The 27,059-nt window shown below is 47.9% G+C and overlaps 1 protein-coding gene across 1 annotated transcript in view; it reads left to right on the top strand.

Moving 5' to 3' along the window:
• VOPP1 (VOPP1 WW domain binding protein) overlaps nucleotides 1-27,059 on the top strand; it is a gene marked incomplete at both ends in the record, with an annotated part of 103,466 nt that overhangs the window by 21,929 nt on the left and 54,478 nt on the right. The window lies entirely within an intron of this gene.

Here is a 27,059-nt window from a genome sequence, read left to right as displayed (position 1 = left end):
AATCTCTGTCAGCTGCCTGGTAGATCAGACTCCATGACCTGAGGTCTCCCCCCGTTTGGGGAGGTGATGTGATGTGGTAGAAAAAGGGCAACTTTGGAGCCAGGCAGACTTGAGTTTTAAACTGACTTCTAGCATTTCGTTTTGGGGCGTGTGTCGCTTAGCTTTCCTGGACTTCCTTTGTAACCCAGGGGAACTCGTGCCGGGGGTGTGTGAGTGTGAAGGTCTGCCAGGTAAGAGACATTTAGTAGACCGTGCCTTATGTCCTTAAAATGTCTTATGCTTTCTGATAGGAACAGCCGTTCAGTGTAAGGTGGGAAGGAAAATACTTGCCACCCCATTTCTAGAGACAGTGTGGAGAGAACAGCCTGTGAAGGCAACTTAAGCTTCTTGCGGGGAGACGCATTTTGTGCAGAGCTTTTGAAATCACCTAACTTCTCTCCTTGCTGTTCCTAAATCCCAAAGTCGATCGTGTTTGTCCGTCTCGTCTAGTCCTTTAATGGACTGCCTTACCCATGCAATGCATGTTAAAACCCGGCAGAAGGCCCGGGCCTCGACAGCAGCGGGTCCCACCATGGCCTTGGTCCTGTGTCGCTGGTCTCTGACTTGCCTTCCAGCGCCGTCCCTCCACCTCTCCGCCCTTTATCAGTTCAGCACCCACTTTGTGTTGTCCGCGTGCTCCAGCTTCCGTTCGCTCCTTCGCTGTGTTTCCATCTGCCTTCTTCCTGTACCAGAGGGAATCCAGCCCTCTTTCTCTGCCTCATGGACCCTTCCCACTCAGGGCTTCCCTTGGGAGGAATGAATAAGACGACCCTTCTCCATTTATTTTTGTGCACTTTAGACATTCGCTTGGATGGGAAAATTGACCTTGGAGATATGAGGTGTGCTCAGAATCTGTTTTGGCACCGAACACGTCTTGTGCTGTTTCAGCCCGCTAGGAAATTTGTAGGTAATTTGCCAACCAAACTGGAATGATCAGTGTTTCCACAGAAGAACCTGTCCCTTTGCTTCTGGTGGCGCTGTTCCCCACCCTGGGAACGCCCTCTCTCTTTGTCTTTCTTTTTTCACTTCAAATACAGCCTCCCCCGGGAAGCCTGTCCTGATGCCTCAAGCCAGTGTAATCTCTGACTTTCCAACTTCATAGTTAAAACATTGCTATGTTTATTATGAAAATGAAACTAATGCATTCTAATCATGGAATAATTTTAAACTAGAGAAATACACAGAGAAACAAAACCACGTCTCATAATTCACCAGGACAGGAGCTGTCAATGTCGAATGACGTTTTCCTTCCAGCCATTTTCTTTGCATTCTTCATACAGTGGTCATAACATGTATAAAGTTTTGTATTCTCCTGTCATGATCACTCCCATTCCATTTTTTTGCGGTACACGGGCCTCTCACTGTTGTGACCTCTCCCGTTGCGGGGCACAGGCTCCGGACGCGCAGGCCCAGCGGCCATGGCTCACGGGCCGGGGCACGAACCCGTGTCCCCTGCATTGGCGGGTGGATTCTTAACCACTGCGCTACCAGGGAAGCCCTTCCATTCCGTTTTAAATTACCTGTAAACATTGTAGTAGCTGTATAATATTTCATGATGTCGCTATTGATTGACTCATCGTTCTTCTGATGTTGAATATTTAGCTCGTTCCTTATTTTCCTGTGTTTTAAGAATCCTAAGATAAGCATCTTTGTGCATTTTGGATTTTTTTTAAGATAGGTTTCTAGAAATGGGATAACCAGACCAGAGCTCATTGACAGTTCTTTTTTTAAAGAATGAAGTGGAGGGCTTCCCTGGTGCCGCAGTGGTTAAGAATCCACCTGCCAATGCAGGGGACATGGGTTCGAGCCCTGATCCGGGAAGATCCCACATGCCGTGGAGCAACTAAGCCCGTGCGCCACAACTACTGAGCCCGCACTCTAGAGCCCGTGCTCCGCAACAAGAGGAGCCAACGCAGTGAGAAGCCTGCGCACTGCAACAAAGAGTAGCCCCCGCTCACCACAACCGCCCACGCACAGCAGCAAAGACCCAACGCAGCCCAGAACAAATAAATTAAAAAAAAAAAAAGAATGAAGTGGACCATTTTTATTTAAAAAAATAAACTTATTTATTTATTTATTTTTGGCTTTGTTGGGTCTTCATTGCTGCGCATGGGCTTCCTCTAGTTGCAGCGAGCGGGGGCTGCTCTTCCTTGCAGTGTGCGTGTTTCTCACTGTCGTGGCTTCTCTTGTTGTGCAGCACGGGCTCTAGGCACGTGGGCTTCAGTAGCTGTGGCACGTGGGCTCAGTAGTTGTGGCTCACAGGCTCTAGAGCCCAGGCACAGTAGTTGTGGCGCATGGGCTTAGTTGCTCCGTGACATGTGGGATCTTCCCGGACCAGGGCTCAAACCCATGTCCCCTGCATTGGCAGGCGGATTCTTAACCCCTGGGCCACCAGGAACGACCCCGAAGTGGACGATTTTTAAAGTCTTTATTGCATTTGTTACAATATTGCTTCTGTTTTATGTTTTGGTTTTTTTGGCTGCAAGGCACGTGGGTTCTTAGCTCCCTGACCAGAGATCGAACCTGCACCCCCTGCATTGGAAGGTGAAGTCTTAACCACTGGACCGCCAGGGAAGTCCCTATTGACAGATTTAAAGGCATCTGATATGTCTTACCAGACTGACTTTCAGAAAGTTTACTTTTTAAGCCAAATTTATACTCCCTCCCGCAGTGTATATGACTACAGGGTCAAATATTATATGTTTGCTTATTTGAACAAACATACGTTTTCCCCATGTTACAAGACGCAGAGGTTTAAGACACTAGCACGTGTGTGTGTTCACTGGGTGTTGGCTGGTGTCCTCTCGGAGGCGGACCAAGAGTCCACCCTCTTGTCCCGCTCTCACGCCAGGTAGACTGGCCTCTCGGCTGGTGTTGGGTTGGACTGAGTTACGCAGTGATAGGAAGTGGGATTCTGCCGGGAGTCCTTGGACTGATGCCGTGCCCTCTCCCAAGCACCGTGTTCTCCGGTGTCCTCCTTCATTCTGCTCGGCTGTTCTGGCCCCTTGACCCCCGCCCTGTGGTCCTCAGGGACCTGGGCTCTGGGAGCATCCTGGAAAGCAGCCCAGTCTGGATGTGGATGACCCAGGGGCTGTTTTCCTGGTCAGGGCAGTCAGTCCCTGCAGTCACCCTGATGGGAGTGGGTGAAAATGAGCCTTTTCCTGATTTGAGAGCACCATTTTTTCCTTCAGAAAGGATGGAAGTGGAAGCTTTTAAATATATGGGATTTCTATACGCGGGCCTCTCACTGCCACGGCCTCTTCCACCGTGGAGCACAGGCTCCGGACGCACAGACTCAGCGGCCATGGCTCACGGGCCCAGCCGCTCCGCGGCATGCGGGATCCCCCCAGACCGGGGCACGAACCCGTGTCCCCTGCATCGGCAGGTGGACTCTCAACCACTGCGCCACCAGGGAAGCCCGGGGGATTTCTTTGAGAATAGTTCCACATTCTCTTGTCTTGAAAGCAGGCAAAGTCTTCTTCATATAGTTGGGTACGTGTCTGTCTAGAATGTAGCGTTTGGGGTAAAGGAAGTCGATAAAGCCTTGCATGCGTCAGCATACGCTTCCTCTCTTTGTTTTGTCTTCAGGGTAAGTGTTCAGGGCAGAGTGTCCGCCCGTGCAGCCCTGACTCTACCAGTCCCCCTGGGGAGGATGTGAAGGTAGAGCAGAGTGTTTCGAAGGGTGGGAAAAGTGAGAAGGTCTCTAAGAACATGGGGCCCTGGTTCTGTCCCAGTTGCAAAAATGACGTTTGAGGGTCACTGCCTTTCTCAGCTTTTGTCCAGATGAGTCACAGATTTGGGGTTTTGGTAGAAATTAAGCCATATCACCAAGGCTCCTGTTCCGTGGATTGTGGATGCCTGACCTGGGGCCACTTGCCCTGAGGGAAAGGCAGATGGTAAAAGACTTGGGCCCCTTGCTAACCTTCTTGTCCCCTGATGTCTGTAGAAATGGGCCTTTGCTCTAAGAGCCTGGGTGTTTGTAATGCTTGGGAATGGTTTATGATGAGTCAGTCCTGTCTCCTTTATCAAGCCTTTAGGTAATTTCGGGTCCATTTGGAATACCTGGTCTCCCGCTGCCTGGACTGTCCGTTGTCGGCTGGGAAACCTCTCAGATGTGCCTTCTCCCTGCCACGCAGGACCTCACATGACCCTCCTCCAGTGCTGACACCAGGCCCTGTATGTGACCAGCCCCACCGTCGTCACTCCAGGCTGTTCCGAGACATAAATGGTGATAAAACAAGACGCCCCTCTCTCCCTCCTAAGATTGTTGATCTTGTTGGTTATTGGGAGATGCTGTTTTTTCATTATCCTGTAGTACCTGTTGCAGAACCCGTAACATTTGCCAGCTTTTCCTCATATTTCGTTTACTCCTAGCTTCCTCTCATCCCAAGTAATGGGAAGGAAGGTGGTGATCCAGCGCGGTCTCGTCACGTGAAAGGCATGTTGGCGGGGGGGCAGGGGGAGGGAGACGGTAGGCACCACTCAAGGTCTAGGTGATTGTCGACAGGGCCTTGGATTTGTCCCCAAAAGCTGAACATCTAGCTTTTTCTGTAAAGTTTCCTGATCTTAAAACTGCCGTGGGCCAAACAAAACGCATCCGTGGGTGGCTAGCTGGAGATGACCGTTCCGAGCTCAGCTTCCGGTAAGGGCTTGCATGATCGGTGCATTTTGTTCTGCGTGTTCAGAGGTCTCTGTAAAGGAATTGTCCTGCTGTTTCTCGAATTAAATGGTTCTGTAACTCCCGAGAAGCTGGCAGGATTTATTGGTGTGCAGAGACCTAAGTATAAGTTACGGACCCCTGCACTTAACTGTCGCAGAACAGGACTTCACTGTCAGCTTAGCCAACATGCCCTGCCTCAGTACTCCACGTGGCATGACAGTTGGGAGGAGCCTCAGAGGTCCCTTGGGTGCCCCTCGTCCTCTTCGGGCCTCCGGGGGACGGGGTGACCATCCTCCTGCCGGATTCTATTTGTGAAATCCCTGGAGTCTCTTGTGTCTTGTTCCCCAGCCTCAGAGCGGGGGGCAGGCTTTGACAGGAATGCTAGCAGGCATGAGCTGAGAGGATTGGAAAAATATCTAGCGCACCACCATCCCGCTCTGCTTCCTAGAGCCGTGCCAGCTGCCCCCATGTCCTTACCACTGACCTGGGGCTGCTGAAGTCCAGGTCACAGGGATTATGAAGGGCCCAGTTCTGCCACGCTGGACACTTGGCGTCCTGTGGGTCAGGAGAGCTGACTCGCCAAGCTCACTTCTGTGCTCAGGTGCGGGTTCACTCATCTGTACCCCGAGGCCTGCCCACCAGCCCATGTCCCAGAGGCTTCCCCTCACGCTCAGGATGAAGCCTCAGGGCGAGGCTTGAGGGACGGTCACCCCGACCAGTCCTTCCCCATCCCGCCTGCCTCTGCTCTTTGCGCTTGAAAGCCAGGAACCTTAGTTGAGGTTTTGTTGACATTGTTGTTGTCTATTTGTTTTTGGCACAATATGTATATTTTCAGTCAGCTTTTAACTTTGAAAAGAGTTTAGATTTATAGCAAAGTTGCAAAGCTAATGTAGAGTTCCTATATACCTCTTACCCATTTTCTGCTAATTTAACATCTGCTATTGCCACACTATATTTGCTTAAAAAAAACAAACCTACATTGATAATGTTACGATTAATTAAACTTCTGGCTTTATTTGAATTTCACTAGTTTTCCCACTTGTGTCTTTTCCTGCTGCAGGATTCCATGTTGAATTTAGGCTTAGTTCAGTGTTACCCTAGCTTCCTGCCTCCCTTTCCCTTTTCTTTCCAGGTTCTCTCTGTGTAACCATTCTCAACCTGGGGCACTCCTGGGAAGGGGTACAGCTAACACAAACCCACGTGGGGGGCTTCTCAGGGGCCTTGGAAGCAGAATAGGGGCACAGCCACCCCGAGCTCTGTCGGACGTGTAACCGGTACGGCCCACAAGCTGGGACTCCAGCTTCAGTCATGTCTGTTTTATTTTTCCAGTCACACCAGGGTGTCATCATACCTGCATTTCTCTCTGGGTAAAGTCAGCTATGCCCACCTGGCCAGAAGGTGGGAGCAGGAAAGGACACAGTGTGGACCGCACCCATGCGCGTCGGCCGCGTTGGGGCTGGCGGGAGGCCCCGGCCAGGCGCCGGCGGGTGGGCGAGCTCCTCCACCACAGCACCAGGGGCTCCTCACCTGGTCTCACCCGGTACCTTCTTTGCTAGAAGCCATGTTCACAGCTTATACTGACTATAAATGATGTTTGCTGCATGTAGCTGGTTTATTTTTATTTTATTATCATTATTATTATTATTTTTGAGGTACGTGGGCCTCTCACCGTTGTGGCCTCTCCCGTTGCGGAGCACAGGCTCCGGACGCACAGGCCCAGCGGCCACGGCTCACGGGCCCAGCCGCTCCGCAGCATGTGGGGTCTTCCCAGACCGGGGCACGAACCCATGTCCCCTGCATCGGCAGGCGGACTCCCAACCACTGCACCACCAGGGAAGCCCTATTATTTTTTATTTTTAAGAAAGTGACATATGCATATCAGTGGAAACGCTGAATAGTGCCAGAGCTTAAAACTAAGAAGAGTAACCCCCTTATGCCTCTGCTATGGTGGTCTGCTTCTGAAAGGCAACGACGTTCAACTGTTTTAGCTGGTTCATTTAATATTTGCCTTCAGATTTAAAAGTAATACACATATACTTCTAGCTGTAGACTCAGCGGTGTTGGACATTGTCTATTCAGTCTCTCTCCCTCTGTCCTCTCAGTGTATTCGGTTATAGCAATACACGTACGACACAGTTTGTGTACAACATTTGGCTAAATCCCTACCCAGATCCTCATTATTATGACCGTTTAAACTTTGCTGACTGTTGAGCCATGTAGAATACTAACATTTTACCTCTTTTATTGGACAACTTTTTCGTTTTACCTTGAGTTCCAAGAGGCCTCATGTTTTCATTAACTTAGTTTATTTAGAATGCGTGGCTGAGCTCCCAAGGTCTCCACCAGGCTCTGTAGAAATCCTCAACAGCATTTTCCAGAATTTAACATCAGATGACATTGTCAGTTGCAGTTCCCCTCTGGGGAGGCCCTCCCTGGAACCCTGAACTCTCTTTCATGCCAATCACACTGTGTTCTCCTTGGGAAGAACATTCCGATATCAGAAAGATGACTGATCCTCTTTGAATTTTTTCCCATCTGATGGATCTCGGGATGTTCTGGCTGATCACGTTTCTGTCTGCCTTGGCCTCTGGAAGCTGGGCGCCCACCTCCTTCATCCACCAGCCATACTGCCCCAGATCACCAACGTTGTGTTATTTCGTGTATGTAGTTCATTCCAGTTTCATCATATTGATATTTTCCTCTTGTTTCCATTTTGCTCAGCTGTCATTTAAAAAAAATGTATCTTAGAAATTAACACAAACGAATACATGCTGGGTGCTCTTATTTTTTTTAAAGCAGTTTAATTGAGATATAATTCACATACCATACACTTTGCCCGCTTGAATTGTACAGTTCAATATATTCTAGTATATTCACAGGGTTATGCAACCATCACCATGATCTAATTTTAGAATATTTTTTACCTCCTGAAAGAAACCCCATGTGCATTAGCAGTCACTCCCCATTCTGCCCCACCCCGTGCCCAGCCCTAAGCAACTGTTGATCTACTTTCTGTCTCTAAATTTACTCGTTACGGACATGTTATGTAAATGGAGCGTACAATATGTGGTCTTCCGTGACTGGCTTCTTCCCTGTTATAGCACGTATTAGTACTTCATTCCTTTTTTATTGCCCAGGAATAGGCCAAAGTATTTATTCATCCGTTGATGTACTTTTTGAGTTGTTTCCACTTTTTTTTTTATGCATAATGCTGCTCTGGGCATTTGTGTACAAGTTTTTATGTGGATGTATGTTTTAATCTCTGTTGAGTGCATACCTGGGAATGAAATTGCTGGGTCATATGCTAACTGTTTAGCCTTTTGAAAACCAGCCAGAATGGTTTTCAAAGCGGCTGCACCATTTTATATTCTCAGAATCAATGTACGAGGGCTCCAGTTTCTCACATCCTTGTCAACACTTTTAATTGTGTCTTTTTTATCATAGTCATCCTAGTGAGTGTGGTGTCTCATTGTGATTTTGACTTGCATTTTCTTAATGACTAATGATGTTGAGCATCTTTTTATGTGCTTAATGGCCATCTGTATTTCTTCCTTGGAGAAATATCTATTCAAATAATTGCCCATTTAAAGAAGAACAATTTTATTGAGTTATAATCCACATACATGCAATTCACCATTTAAAGTGAACAAGTCAGTGGTTTTTAACATTCAGAGTTGTGCAAGTCAGTGGTTTTTAACACTCACAGAGTTGTACAAGTCAGTGGTTTTTAACATTCAGAGTTGTGCAAGTCAGTGGTTTTTAACATTCAGAGTTGTGCAAGTCAGTGGTTTTTAACACTCACAGAGTTGTACAAGTCAGTGGTTTTTAACATTCACAGAGTTGTGCAAGTCTGGTTTTTTAACATTCACAGAGTTGTGCAAACGTATTACCACAGTCATTCCTTTGTCCCTTTTTCATGGGTTGTCTTTTTATTGATGAGTTTTAAGACTTCTTTATAGAAGTTGCTTATCAGCTGTAGGACTGGCAAATATTTTCTCCCATTCTATGGGTTGCCTTTTTACTTTCTTGATGGTGTTGTTTGCAGCATAACAGGTTTTTTTTTGTTGTTTTTTTTGGCTGCGTTGTGTCTTCATTGCTGTGCACGGGCTTTCTCTAGTTGAGGCGAGTGGGGGCTACTCTTTGTTGTGGTGTGCGGGCTTCTCATTGCAGTGGCTTCTCTTGTTGTGGAGCATGGGCTCTAGGCACGTGGGCTTCAGTAGTTGTGGCTCACGGGCTCAGTAGTTGTGGCTTGTGGGCTCTAGAGCATAGGCTCAGTAGTTGTGGCACACGGGCTTAGTTGCTCCGCGGCATGTGGAATCTTCCCGGACCAGAGACTGAACCCATGTCCCCTGCATTGGCAGGCGGACTCTCAATCACTGCGCCACCAGGGAAGTCCCAGCATAACAGTTTAAAATTTTCCTGTAGTCCCGTTTATTTATCTATTTTTTCTTTCAATACATTTGCCTTTGGTGTTTTTTTTGTTTTGTTTTGTTTTTTCCAGTACACGGGCCTCTCACTGCTGTGGCGTCTCCCGCTGCGGAGCACAGGCTCCGGACGTGCAGGCTCAGTGGCCATGGCTCACAGGCCCAGCCGCTCCGCGGCATGTGGGATCTTCCCGGACCGGGGCACGAACCCATGTCCCCTGCATCGGCAGGCGGACTCTCAACCACTGCGCCACCAGGGAAGCCCATGCCTTGTGTTTTTAATTGGTATTTATTTCTATAGTCTCCTCAGACCTTTTTTGAGATCAAAGTCAGACATAAAAATAAATAAGACAAAAGCTGTGTGGCAACGGCATGGACTCTCGGCAGGGAAATCAGTAATGAGTTTTCAATATCGAAGCCTCATTGGAGGCAAGGACCTTTCCAGCGTCTGGAGGGATCAGTTGCCTTCAGCCGGGCGTCCCTAAACCTTTCTTTTTCAGCCTCTGCCTCAGGCTGGTGTGGGGCAGCAGGCGGGACCTGGAAGAGAGCTGGTCCTCGAGGCTGATCAACCTCCAGTGCTGTAGCCAGTGCGGGGGTGCTTCACTCCTGCGGGGAGGCGAGCTGAGGAAGCATGGACGGGGGTCCCCAGCAGACAGTTCTGAGCCAATCACAAGGACAGAGGGGGGTTCATTTATTTCATGAGCTAAGAAGAAATTGGTTGGCTAGCCAGGAAGTTTAGCCACGTGTATACCATTATTTCTGTGAGAAAATGGGTCCTAAATTCTAAACCATCAGTTTAGAAATAGACTTTTGGGGGCTTCCCTGGTGGCGCAGTGGTTGAGAGTCCACCTGCCAATGCTAGGGGACGCGGGTTCGTGCCCCGGTCCGAGAAGATCCCACATGCCGCGGAGCGGCTGGGCCCGTGAGCCATGGTCGCTGAGCCTGCGCGTCCGGAGCCTGTGCTCCACAACGGGAGCGGCCACAACAGTGAGAGGCCCGCGTACCGCAAAAAAAAAAAAAAAGAAATAGACTTTTGAAATGCGATCTCTTTCTAAGTTGGGCTGTACCTGTGCTCATTCATCAGTGTTCTTTTCAGTAGCTGTTCCACCACATGGGGGCTGTATGTGTGCAGTTTTATGTGCATTTATTGAGCCTGCCTACAAGTGTCACTGTCCCAGGACCAAGGCGGCGTGCCCGGGGCGGCCGTCCTCCTTTAGACCCCGCAGTCTGTTAGGGAGAACGTGAGCTGTGCCCGAGGTGGGTCTGAGTGGGCTGTGGCCCTTGCTCATGAAGAGCTGATGATTATCCAGAGGTGAATTCGAGCCTTTTTTTCTCCTCCTTTCAGACTCACATTTGGCCGTTCAATGGCTCATTAGTTTTAAGGACGGGCAGAGAGAGATGAATAGGGAAAAAGTGAATTCAGTTTGGAGCTGTTTAAAAAGTGGTGGATGTGAACTGAAATGGCATTCTTAAATGATCTGGGGATTTCATCTATGTTGATCCTGTTCTATAGTTTCATAGATAACTGATTTGATGGGTTTTTTAAACAAAATGAATGCACGTAATATGGTTAAAAAGGGGTATGAAACGGAACGTGAGGGCCTCTCTCCCTCCCCAATTCCTCCCCAACTCTAGCCTCTCTGCAGAGGTAGCTACTGTTAAGTTTCTTTTGCTGCCCTCTGAATTTTTAAAAAATGTATATTCTAGATACCTTGTTAAAGGTACCCAGATGGGATCATATTACACACAGTGTTCTGCATCTTGTTTCTCCTTTTCTCATAAGGGATATTGCTTGGAACTATTTCCATGTTGGCATGCACCGACCTACTGCATTCCCCTTAGAACTGCAGAGCGTTCCTTTATATGAATGATCATGACTCTCTTCATCTGCTCTCTTTTCGTGGACGTTTAGGTAGTTTCTAGCTTTTTGTTGTTACAGTGCCCCATGAAACTCGTGGGCAAGTGTCTGTCTTTTGCTCTTCTGCAAGTTTACATTAATGGATTGTTACGTTTCCCTTAAAGCATGAAAGGTCCTGGTTTACAGGGATTCCCAGCTGGGCCGTGGAATCATGAGGCTTTGGACTGTAGGCTGATTTGTTGTATATGGTTTGGGTGCAGCCTGGTAGGAGACACTTGTATTCAGATTTTGTTTTTGAGAAGATACTGGAGCATGAAGTTAGAAAAGGACCCAAACATATTGTCTGTTTTGGGGTGCTGAACTTACACTTTGCGTCTTTGTAATACTTTGGAGGCTGCAAGGACCCGTGGCTAAATCTTTGCCTGGATTTGCAGATGGACTGAAGAAGGAACTAGGTTAGAGAATACAGGCCCAAGCAGGACACAGGCAGCTGTCCCGAGTGCGGAGAGCATGGGGGCAGAATGGGTGATGAGCACCCACTCTTTCTGGTCTACAGGAATAGACTTCGCAACGTTTCCTGTTCTAGAAGCACTTTCACAGTTAGATGGAGGTACAGTCTGCAGAGTGGATCAGCGGTAAAAGTTCTCTGCCGTGTCAGCTGGTGAGGACAGGTGTCTTGAAGCCCAGGGTCCGGGCATGTGGGGATGTGGCAGGGGGTAGCTTGGCCTGACTGAGCTGGACAGGGGTTGGGTGACTGCGTCTGGCTGTGCGAGCCTCCCAGCTCGGACCTGCAGTTTTCCAAGCAGAGATCTCGACCTCCTCGTTGGCTTGTGAAGAGCTAGCAAAAGAAACGAAGGGTGTAGACAGGAGACGGCCCTGGTCCATCTAACCCCTGCCCCCCCCCCCTCCCCCAGTACCTGGCGTGGCAGTCAGCACTTACTAGCACTTACTAAGTGGGTTTTGGGAGGATGAACTTTTGTGGATAGTTTGGGAGTTGGAGTTTCATGAAATGGTTTGGAGCAGTTGGAGTGGGAAGACCTGGAAGGTACAGGAAGGTTGGTTGTTTCTTGGTGGCCAGGGAAAGGGTGGCAGTCCCATTTTCATGCTTTTACACAAATTAGCGCATAGAGTCTTTATAACACCCTCAGTGAGGGAGATGTTATTATCTGCATTTAATGGATGAGGATATGAGCGGAGTCAGCGTTTTACTTATGGTCGATCTGTAATGGGTTTCGTTCGTGTGGCCTGTCGATGGCAGGTAACTGTGGGCCAGACACTGACTGTGCTTCTTTGCTCTGTGTCTTTCCAGGCACCCAGCGTGATGCTGAACTGAACACAGGATATCCTTATCCATTCAGGTGGTCGTAGGGCGGATGGTTGAGTTTGCCGAAGCCTGGCGCAAAGTTGGGGCGTCTCTTCTCAGGAAGAAGAGTGTTGTTCGGACGTTGTACCTTATCCTCCCCAAAACTCGAACATAAGGTTACTTTGTCTGACGTACAGTATGCCTCTACTTGCTCAAAAGCGGATGGCCTGATCGCTGTTCCCTGCTGGGTTTGGTTCATGTCGATTTTCTTTCTTTTTAAATATTTATTTATTTGGCTGTACCGGGTCTTAGTTGCGGCACGCGGGATCTTCGTTCCCGCACGTGGGATCTTTAGTTGCGGCATGCTAACTAACTCTTAGTTGCAGCATGTGGGATCTAGTTCCCTGACCAGGGATCGAACCCAGGCCCGCTGCATTGGGAGCGCCGAGTCTTAGCCACTGGACCACCAGGGAAGTCCCTCCATTTTCTCCTAGTGAAAGCATCCTCAGGAATGATGTGCGAGCGAAAGTGCTAGCTGCCTCACCTTAGAGAGGCTTGCAAGAGGTGCGTGGCTCGTCTTTCATGGCTTTGCTGAGCACTGTGGGTGCTCAGGGCACACAGATGAACTATGGGGGAGCAGCCTTTCTCCCCACAGGTCCAGCTGGCTCCGGAAGAGGGTCCTGACAGCCCTTCCCAGTTAGGGAATTACACAGGGTTAGGTGGAAAGGTCTTTGACTCACCATCGACGTTCGGTCGGCTGTCAGAAAATGGCCAGTCCCCTCCCTCCACAAGTTTCTGACTACTTGGAGTTTCTATTAAACCCTCCAAACTTCTTAGACACAACTTTAAATCCAGTTCTGCCGCCAGTTCTCCTGCCTCCGTCCGCAGTTCGGCTGCAAGAGCTGTGGATTTCACACTGTACGATCTATTCTGTTCACTTTCTGTGAAAGTTCTGGGGAGTTAGTGCATTTCCCGTCTTGCGGGGAGCAACGCGGTGTGCCTGCATTGACCCGGGACGGGGGTTGGGGGGAAGCGTGCCTTTCCTGCTGCTGACGCCCTGCCCCGACAGTCGTCAGAACTACTGCCCTGTCGTCACTCTCCCCAGCACCCCGGCCGGTGTCCTCCACCAGCGGTGTTTTGTTTTCACATCAGTCTTACTGTTCAATCCTGCGCATGTCACATGCTTTCCCATCACTCTCGCCCTTCTTTTGGAGACGCGCCGGGATCTTGTCCCTCTTTGTTCCCTCAGCAGCCCTCACAGCACGCTGGGCTTTCAAGTTGTCTGTCCTCGCTGCCTCGGTGTTAACTGGAAAGTGAGCAGGACCGGGGTCCAAACTGCAGTGTGTTTAGTCAAATCAAATTAAAACTTTTTTTTTTTTTTTTTTCCGGTACGCGGGCCTCTCACTGTTGTGGCCTCCCCCGTTGCGGAGCACAGGCTCCGGACGCGCAGGCCCAGCGGCCATGGCTCACGGGCCCAGCCGCTCCGCGGCACGTGGGATCCTCCCGGACCAGGGCACGAACCCGTGTCCCCTGCATCGGCAGGCGGACTCTCAACCACTGCGCCACCAGGGAAGCCCTCAAATTAAAACTTTTGAGCAGGCACTAGAGGAGGAGGATACGTGAGCATTTCCACAAAAGCGTTTCCTGAACCCCTGCCCTGGGCCAGACACTGGCAGTCACAGGGCGGATGTGACAGGACCCCTAAACTCCCGAGGTGCCTGGTCTGTGGGAGGAGAGCACCCTAGCAGTGGGTGGGCAGGGGTGTGAAAGAGTGGGCCTGACGGGGACAGCACACAGGCACTTGGAGACAGCCTCATACCAGCTGCCTGGTGGGCGCCACGCGCTCCCTGATGTAAGAGGGACGGCCCCCCCCCCCCCGCCATCACAGCATGGGATGGCCCACCCCACGCTAAGCATGCCTCCAGCCTCAGCAGCCTGCCCATTCATACAACACTTTTAGGACCAAATAAGATAATGCAAATGAAACTTTTTGTGCTAATGATTTTAGTAAAATTTAGAGCCCCAAGGAGAAAACTAACATCTCCTTTTCTGAAAGTTCAGGAAATTTTCATCCACGCGACGCTGAGCTGGGCCCCAAACCATGGGAGCTCCAGGGAAGAGCATTGCAGGTGGAGATAAAGAAGACCTAGACTTGTCTTCAGGAGCTCGCCCTCTAGAGGCGGTGGATGGCAGGGGATGGAAGGTGGCTGTGGAGTGGCAGAGACTGGAGCTCTAGCGGGCTGGGGGCCGTGGCCAGGACCTTCCCTGGTTGTCTGGATTTTAATCTGTCAGTGAGACATTTCAGGGTTTCTGGGGAAACCGGCACAGGCCAGGCTCTCTGAGCCCCACCACTTTTGCTTGTTCCGTATGTATGCAGTCCTGTCTAGGCTCAAATTATATTCAGAAGGAAGGGTTTTGTGACCTCCAGGAAGGAAGGAAAGAGAGAAACGTGCAATGAATGGGGGTCCACCGGAGAACCGCAAGCAAGGAGTGGGTGTGCTTGATCTCTTCCCTCTGGGCTGTCCTCTGCAGAGCCCTGTGTAGCCACCTGAGCCTTGTGAAGTCTCATGAGAAGGGAGGGAGGCAGGTGTAGTGCCAGCAGCGCCCCGAGCCTGGCCTCCCGGGGTGCAGGAGGTCATGCGGGCTGTTGAGGATGCAGGAGCGGCCCTGGGCTCTCCTGTCCCCACTGGTCTGCACCTGCCTCTCCTCGTCTTCCGCATCCCCTCCTTTACCACGGGCAAGCCCACACGCGCTCGCTCTTCATCTCCCGGCCCCGGACCAGGCTCGCTGACCAGGTGCGTGGGGAGGAGCTGGCCCTGGCGGGCTGGAATGCTGTCTTGGGCGGCGCTGCTGCTCCCAGCTAAGAGCCCGAGGGGCCAGAGGCGGTGGAGGCTCTCTGCTGGGATGCCAGCGTGAGGTTCCAGCAGGCACGGGGTCAAGGTGCCAGGCAGCAGGTGGAGAGAGGTCCCCAGCTCAGTAGAGAACCCCGCACAGCGTCGCATTCTGGCATGTGTTGTTCTCAGGACACCTGCAAGAGGGCCACAATGGAGACACGTGGGGGACTTGAGGTCAGACTTGGGGAAACTGCAGAGCAAACTCAGAAGCAGAAAGCCAGTTGGGGGCAATACTGAACATCGGGCTCTGAATGACAGACGGAGGCAGAGATGCAGCGTGAGGCTGTGGGCAGCCCCAGCTTCCCAAACAGCTGCCCGCCCCGGGAGTAGAATCGGCACGTCCTGCAGGTAACTGTTGCAGGACCTTGTCCTTGCCAGGACTGCACAGGAGAAAATTGCATGAGAATTGAAGCTGAGTCCATCAGTGGAATTTGTCATCTGCTTGCATTTGCTTTTTTACCACCAGACGGTCTTCCTCTTCTCTCTCCATCCCCCGTTCCCTTAAGGAAAAAAAAGCCGTACAAAACAATCTCCGTCACGGATTTTAATAAGCAGGACACAGTGACAGCTATTAGAAATGATAGCTGACAAGCTAGGAGACAGAGCTATAAAAAGTTTGCTGACATTCTTCCAGAAATGTGCTGCATTGGGCGGAAAGCCATGGCTGTCTACGATACTTAAATAATTGCTTTCCTTTTTGACCCGAGTTCTGCTGTCCTCCTCCCTGTGGGTGTTTTCCCCCAGCCCACCCCAGCCCACTTCCTCAGTAGGAGAAAAGGTGAGGCGGCACCCAAAACAGAGCATCAAGACGGTGATGTCCCCATGAGATCAGTTGAGTGTAGCCGCTGTCAGATGTGGGCCAGCAGGTCATTCAGACTACGTGCCCTGGACTGTTTCAGGGCATATTTCCTTTCACTTTTTAAACTCAGATATTATGCACCGTGTACCTGCAAGGGCCAAGTGTGAGGTCATGCCGATGCGTCCCTGCCCTCCCGTTTAGGGGGGGCAAGGGTGGTGACAGCAGGTAACGCCAAGCACTGCGCTCGCTGTGCATTTCCTGGAGAGACGAGAGTCCAGGAGATGTACGCATGGGGCTCAGACGGCACCGGGGTGGTCAGTTCAGCAGAGTCCTCCCGGGTAGATTCAGATCTAGGAGGAACTTCATGTTTAAGCTGAGACCTGAAGGAGGACTGGCGGCTGCTGTGGAGTCGGCACGGGGATGCCCCTGGTAAGTCGAAGCTGCAGGACGGGACTTGCGGGGCACAAGCAGAGGGCTGCAGGTTCCTGCCCCAGGGTGAGGGGTAGGTCACGTCGCCTCTGACCACGGAGAGCCACGTCAAACCTCAGCTCTTGTCACTCTCTTGTCCTCTTTACAGTTAGAATCCAGACTTTTAGAAACCTATCTGTCATCACACAATCCGACACACATTCCTTCCAAAACATAAATCGAATAGGGAGGGAGGGCAGTACACAACCTAAGTTAGGGAATCCTTACCTACTCTGGCATTTTTGCTCTCAAAGCTGCTGCTGTTACTAATCAGTCTTTCTAGGCATTCCTCTCCACACACGCTGAGAAGTTGCTATTTTCTCCTCTGTCTGGTGGTTAAGTTTTGGGTCTGCCGGTAAAGACTTAGGCCCAGTACATATCTGTTATCCCATTTGTGGGGACTGTGTGATGTGGTTGGAAACAACGTATCTTTCTCACATTCTCACTCACTCCCCATGAGGTCATTAAAGCAGCGTGTCCCCTGGCCCCCGGCCCGCGGTTGCAGAGCTGCTCTGTTGGCCTCTTCACGTTGCAGCTCTTGAGCTCCGGGCAGTGCCGTTGAAAGGGGTGCCTTTCCTGGATTAGGCCCTTAGGGTATTGAAGGTCTGGTCTTTCTGTAGTGCTTCTGTTGGAATTGAGCCCATAACCAAGGTTGATTATATTCGTTTGTTGCCAGCAGATAACAGTGGCACTGCTATTTCCATCTGTTATCACTGCTTTCAGATCATTCTAATTAAATCTCCTAGTCGTCAGTTTCTGAATGAATTATGTTTTGGGGCATTTGGAGAATTTGTCACATAAACCCTTTGGGCCGCAGCCCATGCATTCATTTCATGTTGTGTTGTGCCCCAAAGTTGCACCTCTGAATACTTTTAGTAGCTGAGAACTCTCTTCTAAGGGCACGAGGGGTTGTTTTGTGGTTTGCCTCTAAGACGGGCTTTGGGCCCCCTTGGTTTGTGGTTGTTCATGGCAGGTCAGCCATTCTGAGTACCTTTGTTTTGATTTTGCTCTCAGAGATGCAGTAATTGGTAGTTGAGATAGCTGAGGTATAATCCCTGATAACCCGTAAAAGGAGATGGAGGTGGGCTCTTCCATGTGGTTTCAGTTGTCATTTTAGTTTTCTTCTAGACAGTGAAATGATGCCTAAAATAAATCTCATTCTGACTCCTTGTGAGAGATGTGTCAGACATCCCAAAGAATGAGATTGTGCACTGTCGTGGCACAGGAAACGGCAACATCTATATACTGCCAGAGAAAGTGCACAGACGTTAGAAACCGACTGACCTCATTCAAACCCAACTTTCTGCTTGCTTCTTGTGTTAACCTTGGCCAAGTTAATTCACCTCTCCCATACTTAGTTTACCCCTCTGTAAGTACATAAGCTGCCTAATTCCCAGGGTTGTTAGGCTGTTGCATGAGATTTCATATGAAAAGCCCCTGGAGGATAATAGGTTCTCCATAAATGGTGGCTGCTACCTTACAATTGAGCCGGCGTGAAAAGATGCTCTACCTCGTTATTAGGGAAATGCCGGTTAAAACCACGGTGGGATACCAGTACAATACCAGATGATTAATGTGGAGAAACTGGAACCTCATACATTGCTGGTGGGAATGTAAAATAGTGCGGCTGCTTGGAAAACAGGAGGTTCCTCAAAAAGTTAAATGTAGAGTTGCCACCTGACCTAACAATTCCACTCCCAGGTATCTACCCAAGAAATGAAGACACAGGTCCACACAAAGACCTGCATGTAAATGTTCATAGCAGCCTTATTCATAGTAGCCAAAACGAGGAAACAACCCAAATGAATGGATAAACAAATTGTGGTGTATCCATTCAAGAGAATACTATTTAGCACTGAAAAGGAGTGAACTGCTGATAAATGCAAGGTTGATGGACATATGCAGACATGAAAGACTATAAGTTGTATGATTCTTATTTAATTGAACCTTGTAGAAAAGGCAGAGCTATAGAGATGGAGAATTGGTTAGTGTTGCCTGGGCTGCAGTGGGAGCTGGACTTGACTGCAGAAGGAAATGAGAGAACTTCTACGGGGGATGGAAATGTTCTAAAACTTGATTGTGGTGTTGAATGCACAGCTACGTAAATTTCTAAAACTCAGCAAGCTGTGCATTGAAAATGGGTGACTTTTAGGAACTCCCTGGTGGTCCAGTGGTTAGGACTCCATGCTTTCACTGCTGAGGGCCTGGGTTCAATCCCTGGTCAGGGAACTAAGATCCCACAAGCTGTGCAGCTCGAACCCCCCCCCCCCCGAAAGAAAGAAAAGAAAATGAGTGACTTTTATGGTTGTGATTTTGTGACTTATAGTGAGAAATATATACCCCTGTAAAGGTGTCTGTTGTTAGGTTAAGGGAGTGACTTTTGGAAAGCCCGTAGGTAGTCTAAGGATGGGGGCTGCTTCCAGGGGAACCAGCCATGTGATTAGAGGATTGGAACTTTCAGTCCACCCCCAGATCTCCAGAGGAACGGACAAGAGCGGGAGATTGAATCTGTTTACCAGTGGCCAATGATTTCATCATGCCTGTGTAATGAAGCCTCCGTAAAACCCCCAAAGGATGGGGTTCACAGGCTTCCAGGGTGACCACGTGGAGATTCGGGAAGAGCGGTACACAGAGAGCATGGAGACTGTGCCCTGCCCTTCCCCCAGACCTTGCCCTATGCGTTGCTTCCATCTGGCTGCTCCTGAGTTATATCCCTTTACAATAAACCAGTGATCTAGTGAGTAAAATGTTTCCATTAGTTCTGTGAGCTGCTCTAGCAAATTAACGGAACCCAAGGAGGGGGTCGTGGGAACCTCCAATCTATAGCTGGTTGGTCAGAAGCACAGGTGACAACCTGGACTTGCGATTGACGTCTGAGAGGGGAGGGGAGTAGGGCAGTCATGGAGGACTGAGCCCTTGACCTGTGGGCTCTGACGCTGTCTCCAGGTAGTGTCAGATGGAGTTGAATTGTAGGACCGCCAGCTGGTGTCGGAGCATTGCTTGGTGAGGGGGAAGCCCACGCACATCGGGCATCAGATGTGTTGTGAGTGTGGTCATTGTGTGTGAGGAAAGCACAGGAGGAGTGTGGCTTTTCCAACGCAGTGGTGTATAAATTAAACCTCATGTTGAGCTGGAACTTGGATGACATGACAGTCTCATAAATTACGCTCTCTATTGATAATTGTGTTAACAAAATAACGTGGTTTTCAGAACTCTTGTGTTCAGGTGAACAGGAGCGCTGCACGCCTGTTTTGAGTGCTTCAGGGGATCCTGTCTTTTGCACTAATTTAGGGTTATGTGCCTGTTGTTACCACAACGGCTTCTGATTATTGTTAGAGGAACTTAAGACTCAACAGAGAGATATTTGTAAAGTAACCCAAAAGAAATCACACTGTCCAAAAATAACACTGTAAAGTTAAGCTTATATATAGTCCCATTCTTTTTCCTATGAATATACATTAATATTTATTTTTATATTGTTAAAATCAAGTATATGTAATGTGTTTAAGACTGACTGCATAAAATGAGCATTTTCCATGACGTTAAAATTTTTATAAATATGGTTTTAATTACTGACTACGTGAGTATTTGTTTCAGTAACCCCCTCTGGCCTTGTATACTCTTTTTAACAAACTTTGCTTATCTGTTACTTCTTATTTAATTCCTACCTGGATAATGTTTACTTTTGTCAACCAATTATATTTCCTTAATTTCAATATCTCTTTATATCCACTCTCGAATTCTGTATTGGACCGCAAATGATCTGCTTTTTAAAGTGACATTTATCATCAGTATTTTGAAATATATCTTTTCATGTTATTTTCTCTCTCCTATGATTTATAACAAAAATATACTATCTTAGATATACTATTTTACTGACTTTATTTTTCTTAGCAAAATATTCCCGTGCTATCGTATGCTTCTCTACAGTGTCTTTTGGATGTGTTATAATATTGTTAGCCAAACCCATATTCTGAAAATTTTGGTTATTTCCAATTTTTATTAATAACATTTTTTCACAATTGTTAATATTATTTCCTTGGGATAAATGGTTTTTTTTTTTTACATCTTTATTGGAGTATAATTGCTTTACAATGGTGTGTTAGTTTCTGCTTTATAACAAAGTGAATCAGTTATACATATATCCCCATATCTCTTCCCTCTTGCGTCTCCCTCCCTCCCACCCTCCCTATCCCACCCCTCCAGGCGGTCACAAAGCACCGAGCTGATCTCCCTGTGCTATGCGGCTGCTTCCCACTAGCTATCTACCTTACGTTTGGTAGTGTATATATGTCCATGCCTCTCTCTCGCTTTGTCACAGCTTACCCTTCCCCCTCCCCATATCCTCAAGTCCCTTCTCTAGTAGGTCTGTGTCTTTATTCCTGTCTTACCCCTAGGTTCTCCATGACATTCTTTTTTCTTAAATTCCATATATATGTGTTAGCATACGGTATTTGTCTTTCTCTTTCTGACTTACTTCACTCTGTATGACAGACTCTAGGTCTATCCACCTCATTACAAATAGCTCAATTTCGTTTCTTTTTATGGCTGAGTAATATTCCATTGTATATATGTGCCACATCTTCTTTATCCATTCATCCGATGATGGACAAGGGATAAATGTTAATAACCCTGTTTAAGTTATGTACATTTCAAAGGTTCTTTGACATATATTGAAAAATTGTCCTCCTGAGACATTATACTCCCAACAGTATCATGTGATGTGTATTTTCCTTCATGCCTTCATCAACTGTAGATACTAGGTCTTTTTCTTTTTCATTAAATAATTTGATATATAAATCCATACTATTATAATTTACATTTATTTGATTACTAATGAACTGCATCTTTTGAAATAGGTTTATTGACCTTTTGTGTTTCTTCTTTGAAGAATTCTCATTTCTATCACTTTTATTTTTTCCTACTGGGATTTTTATCCTTTCTTATTGGATTATATAAGCTCTTTATTGTTTAAGGGCATTAATCTTATTCTATTTGAATGCTTTCCTCTATTTTCCTTTTAATTTTGGTGATCTAATTGAACTTGAGGAAATCTGCTTTCCTACCATTCTTTTATGAAAAACCAAAGCAGATAAAGCAAAGAGACTTTATTTAGAGTAAGTTATGGGAGTTCACAGAATTTTCTCAGGGCTATGCAGCTGGGACTACTTATGTCTTATAGTCTCCATGACCCTAAGATCTTCAGGATATTAGTAGATAATGTTACCTCTCTGTTGGTTATTTGCTGGCCATATATGATGTGGTTTCTTCTGTAAGACACTGGAAGATTCTTTATTTCTGTTTTCTTGAGTTTCTCTGCTTTTTTTCCCTTTAATAAATGATGTTTATGAGCAGCCTTGTACTCTTATTTCCAAAAACAGCAGCAACAACAAAACAAAAACAAACACAAAAAAACCAAGGTTCCTTGGAAATGTGTTCCTGAAAAAAAATGAATGTCCAGAAGCCCAAGGATTAAGTAATAAACACTTAGGGAACTGATTTAAATTCCAGTACAGGAATTTAAAGCATGATCATTCCTATTTATTATTTGAAATTCAGAGACCTTGAGATAATTAACTGTCACTCCCTCCATAAATTCTTGGTCAGACTTCAAGGCCTCTCCATGCCTCCTGCCTCTGTCCCTGGTCCTGAGCACAAAACCCGCCAGCGTCCGGGAGGCTCCCTCTTTCAGACTGCAGAGTGTGGAGCCCATGCTAACTGGGCAGAACTGAACGCAGCCGGATCTCAAGGCGCATCTGAGTTCAGCTTTTGACGAATGTGAAAGCAGCACCTTGTCCCAGCACAGCGCGGAGAGAGTCGTCGGGCTGATTTCTCTTGGGGCAGAGCCAATTGTGGGCTTATTGGCCCACGGACAGACTGGCTAAAGTTATTACCACAATAAGTAAAATAAGGATCCTTACTTTCCAGGTGTGCGTGGCATTAGTTCTGTTAGTGAAGCCCTCGTGTGCCAGTTTGCTATTCATTTAAAGATCTCACCTAAACCGCCACTGAACAGAAGGAAGAGGGGTAGGATTTAGATAAAATCCTCCGTGCTTTGAATCCCTCCGACTTTGCTCTTGACTACCACGTGTCCCAAAGTCACAGGTGGATTCACTTCTCTCAGAGTCGATCAGAATTGTGGTACAGCTATTCTTTGAACTTGGAATAGAAAAAGGATGTACTATTTTATTAAACGGTGGCATCCTGGTTCTTCCTATAGGCAGTAGAGATAGATGTAGAATAATTTATGTCAACATAAGGATTATTATTTGGGATTAGCAAGGATTTGTTCTTTGGGGCTTATTTAGGTCTTGGCTAACTATGGATAACTATATTTAGGAGGGCTTAACTACATTTATAGATATCCTAGTCCTTCAATAACAGACCACTGGGATTCTTTCCTGAGTACAGATGTCTTACAAGCCTTTCCAGTTTAAAGCTTACATTCCCTCACTTGGATTTCTCCCGACACTAGATGTTCTCTCACAATTCCACAGATTCTGCTTTGTTAATAGTTTATCAATTGTATGTCGCTACTCTTTACACTCTCTTCAGGAAGTAGATGGTTGTGCTATCAGTGCTTCCACTAGACACATCATGAGCTCTTTGAAGGCCTGCCGTTTGCCCGGAACGTGGTAGAGCATCTTGGCTATTGTGGGCGCCCAGTCAGTGACAGAAAGTAGCCGACCTGACCTCTCCTAACAAGTGTATTTTCTGTTTCAGTAGAGGGTCAGTTTTTGAGAAATCACGGTAGTATCTTTGCAGAACGCATAGAGCTACTTTTAGGGGTAGACGTAAAACCCTGAAATTGATTTTTTCCCCCTTATTTACTTTTCAAAGTCTTTTTGGAGAGGGGCTTATTGTTTTTAGGGAGATTTTGGGAAACTGCATACCACAGAGTTTTCCAAAATGTAAGTTATTACATATTTAGAATCTTTGTTCTCAAGAGGTTCGGAAGCATGGCTTCTGCTTAAATGATAGATGGTCACGGGAAAAAGGAGCCTTGGAAGTCATTTGTTCTAGAGAACTGAGAAAGCTGGCTTCAGGGTGCGCATTTCGGGATAGAGTTGCTAACGGTGGCTGTGGCATTTAGTCAGCTATACCCCGGTCTGGCATTTAGATATGTGCGGTCTCAGTTACTTCATAAAGCCGTCTTATACATTCAGCAGGGAGGAGAGTCTGTCCTGTTTTATTTATTTTTGACTTTTTTATAACATCTTTATTGGAGTATAATTGCTTTACAATGGTGTGTTAGTTTCTGCTTTATAACAAAGTGAATCAGCTGTACATACACATATATCCCCATATCTCCTCCCTCTTGCGTCTCCTTCCCACCCGCCCTATCCCACCCCTCTAGGTGGTCACAAAGCACCGATCTGTCCTGTTTTAGAAGTAAGGAAGCTGAGATCCGGACTAACTGGCGACATGGCTGGTGAGTGGCAGTCAGGATTGGAACCCAGTTTTCTAGGCTTTAATCCATCCTTCCTCTATGGGGTGGATTCATCCGGGCCCCTGTGCCGTGGAACCTGGCACAGTGCTTCTGTCTGCTTTTGCCCATGCTGCCATCTGCCTGCCTGTGGTGTTGCCTCTGACAGCCCAGCATTGTTGGGCAGTATTCTGGAAAGCCCCTCCTCACTCATCCTTTACAAACTCCCATTTTGACCACATCTGCAAAGTTCCAAGCTGTCTGGCTCCGCTGAATCCTGGTGTTTATGCTGATTTGGAAATTGCAATCGGTAGGCTAACTGTGGCTCTGCTGGTGGACTTTCACTTGGCAGGAACTGGCTCTTCATCCTGGGTGGTTTCCAGCAGGAATCCCCCTCTGCACTTCCTACCTGTGGAACCTAATCTCCATTTTTAACACGAGGCCTCTCGGATGCTGTGCAAACCGACTTTGACACCGGTGTGCAGTTAACCAGGGTTTACTGGAGGAGAGGCTCAGCAAAGGAAAGGATCAGAGCTCCCCAGTCCTCATTCACTGTTTTTCAGTTGATTCATGAAATGTGACTTGCGTTCTTCCTATTCTCCAGCTCTAAAATGATATAATAATGTGTTAACTTTTGTGAGGTACCATATATACGTGTTGCTACGGTATCGACATTCCTTACAGGAAAGCTGTTGTAAAAAGTCCAGCGTCCAAAAGTAATGAAGACGTTGCCTGGATATTAGCAAATTTCAAGAACTTAGCTTCTAGGCAGCTCAGTTGAAAAGGGATTTTTCTCTTCTCAGGAAATATGGCCGCAACATTTTCTTAAGGGAATCTTTAATAAAGGAACAAATGGGGTTCATACTTTAAAAATTGATCTTATTTGAGTGAATTAGTGAAAAATGGTGAAAGGTTATCAGCAAAGAACTGAGAAAGAGTAACAAACAAGCACCAGTGGAGTTACTGGATACCCCAGCAAACGCTGGGAAGAGACTGTGGGAGGTCTGGGCGCGAGTGGGTGGAGCTAGTGACCTTGGCATCTGAGGGCCCAGGAGGAGAGGGTGTCCTTGTAAGTTTCGTGTGCACGTTAATCCCAGCTCCCTCCATGTGGTCACTCCTGGCAAAGGGGTGGCCTGTGTAGGAGCTCCGTGATGGCACTTAGGGAATCTCTTTGGGCCGGGGAGAGTGGATTTAAAAAAAATCTGGGCCCGTTGCCCTGAGTCTCCATTGAGATGCCTTTTGGGGTGGCCAGGGCAGCAGGAAGGGAGGTTTTGTTGTTTTTTAAATTTTATTTATTTATTTTTGGCTGCGTTGTCTTCCTTAAGGTGTGTGGACTTCTCACTGCGGTGGCTTCTCTTGTTGCAGAGCACGGGCACTAGGCACGTGGGCTCAGTAGTTGTGGCATGCGGGCTCAGTAGTTGCAGTGCAATGGGCTCCAGGTGCGTGGGCTCAGCAGTTGTGGCTTGCAGACTCTAGAGTGCAGGCTCAGTAGTTGTGGTGCATGGGCTTAGTTGCTCTGCGGCATGTGGGATCTTCCTGGACCAGGGCTGAGAACCCGTGTCCCCTGCATTGGCAGGCGGATTCTTAATCACTGCGCCACCAGGGAAGTCCAAGGGAGGGGTTTTGGACTTGGGCTCTGGTGTCCTGAGCTTCGGGACTGGCATCAGGGGCACCGTTTCTTGACTGTGTGTGGAACTTGAGTGTCAAATTCCAAGAAAGTGTGTCTGTCTCTAGCGGTGATGGAGAATGAAGAAGAGACGTTGGAAATGCCACCTGGAAATAAGACCCAGTTTCTCAGTTTATCATAGAAGACTCTAGTGAAATGAGTTGTAATTTAGGGCAGAGACCTGAAATTGCTCTTCCTTGCCAAAATAAATTGATTTCTTCAGCTGTCTGAACTTCATTTCTTGAACTGGACAAGAGCTAACCTAGTCTAAATTAAACTCATTTTCCATTAATAAAACTGGGTCACTTCAGGTTGCCTGAATGTGCTTCTGAGTGTCTTAAAGCATATATATATTTTTAAAATCCCACGTTTCATGCTTTTTTCATAACTCATCTAATTTAGCCAGCATAACACATAACAATTTTTTAATATATTTATCTATTTATTTGGCTGTGTTGGGTCTTCGTTGCTGTGCGCGGGCTTTCTCTAGTTGCGGCGAGCGGGGTCTACTCTTTGTTGTGGTGCACGGGCTTCTCATTGTCATGGCTTCTCTTGTTGCAGAGCACGGGCTCTAGGCATGCAGGCTTCAGTAGTTGTGGCTCACGGACTCTAGAGCGCAGGCTCAGTAGTTGTGGCGCACGGGCTTAGTTGCTCCGTGGCATGTGGGATCTTCCCGGATCAGGGCTCAGAACCCGTGTCCCCTGCATTGGCAGGCGGATTCTTAACCACTGCGCCACCAGGGAAGTCCAACACATAACATTTGAACTCACCTCTCCCTTGGCATTCTGCAATAGATTTGGGGTCTGTTTCTGAACTTCTACAGCTGTCAGGCAGACTGAGGCAGGAGGACATCACCATACTCCCGCAGGGGTAGGCGCGGGACAAGACAGTTCGTCCCTGCCTTGCCCAAAGAAAGCTTTGTTTTCACTGTGCCTTTCCCTGCTGGTAGGGACCGATGAACATGGATCATGGAGGTAGGAAGTCGTGTATTTTTAAAGTGATGGCATGAGTGGATTAATTTTAGAAGAGCCTTGCTCAGCTAGGTCAGAGCGTTTCTGCTTGGAGCGCTCACTTGCAGTTGGTGCCACTGGCTTCCTCTTACTTGTCAGGTGTTTGAGATACTGAAGCCTCCAGGGTGGCATCGCACCTGCTCTGCCCTGCCCTCCCCTCCAGAAAGTTCAGCATCCACTTCCTTGGAAAACACAGGGAAGTCTCTCCTTGTCCCCCTCTTCCGTCTTTCTCCTCCCTGGGAATGATCAAGGGCAGGGCCCCCGCGGATGCGTCAGGTCAGTTCTGCCTCACAGAGTCTGGCAGACATGGGTGCCCACTGGGGAATCAACGACTTGAATATGGCTTTTGGAAGACAGTGGACCCTTGAACAACGTAGGTTTGAACTGCGTGGATCCACTTATACCTGAATTGTTTTCCGTGGTAAATATGACAGCACTACACGATCTGTGGGGACAGAGGGCTGACCAAAGTTCTAAGCGAATTTTCAACTGTGTGGACAGTGGGTGCCCCG

This window comes from Leucopleurus acutus (assembly GCF_964270905.1).
Source record: "Leucopleurus acutus genome assembly, chromosome: 9".
NCBI classification, from domain to species: Eukaryota; Metazoa; Chordata; class Mammalia; order Artiodactyla; family Delphinidae; genus Leucopleurus; species Leucopleurus acutus.
Note: the sequence above shows the minus strand (reverse complement) of the source record. Positions and strands in the feature narration are given on the sequence as shown.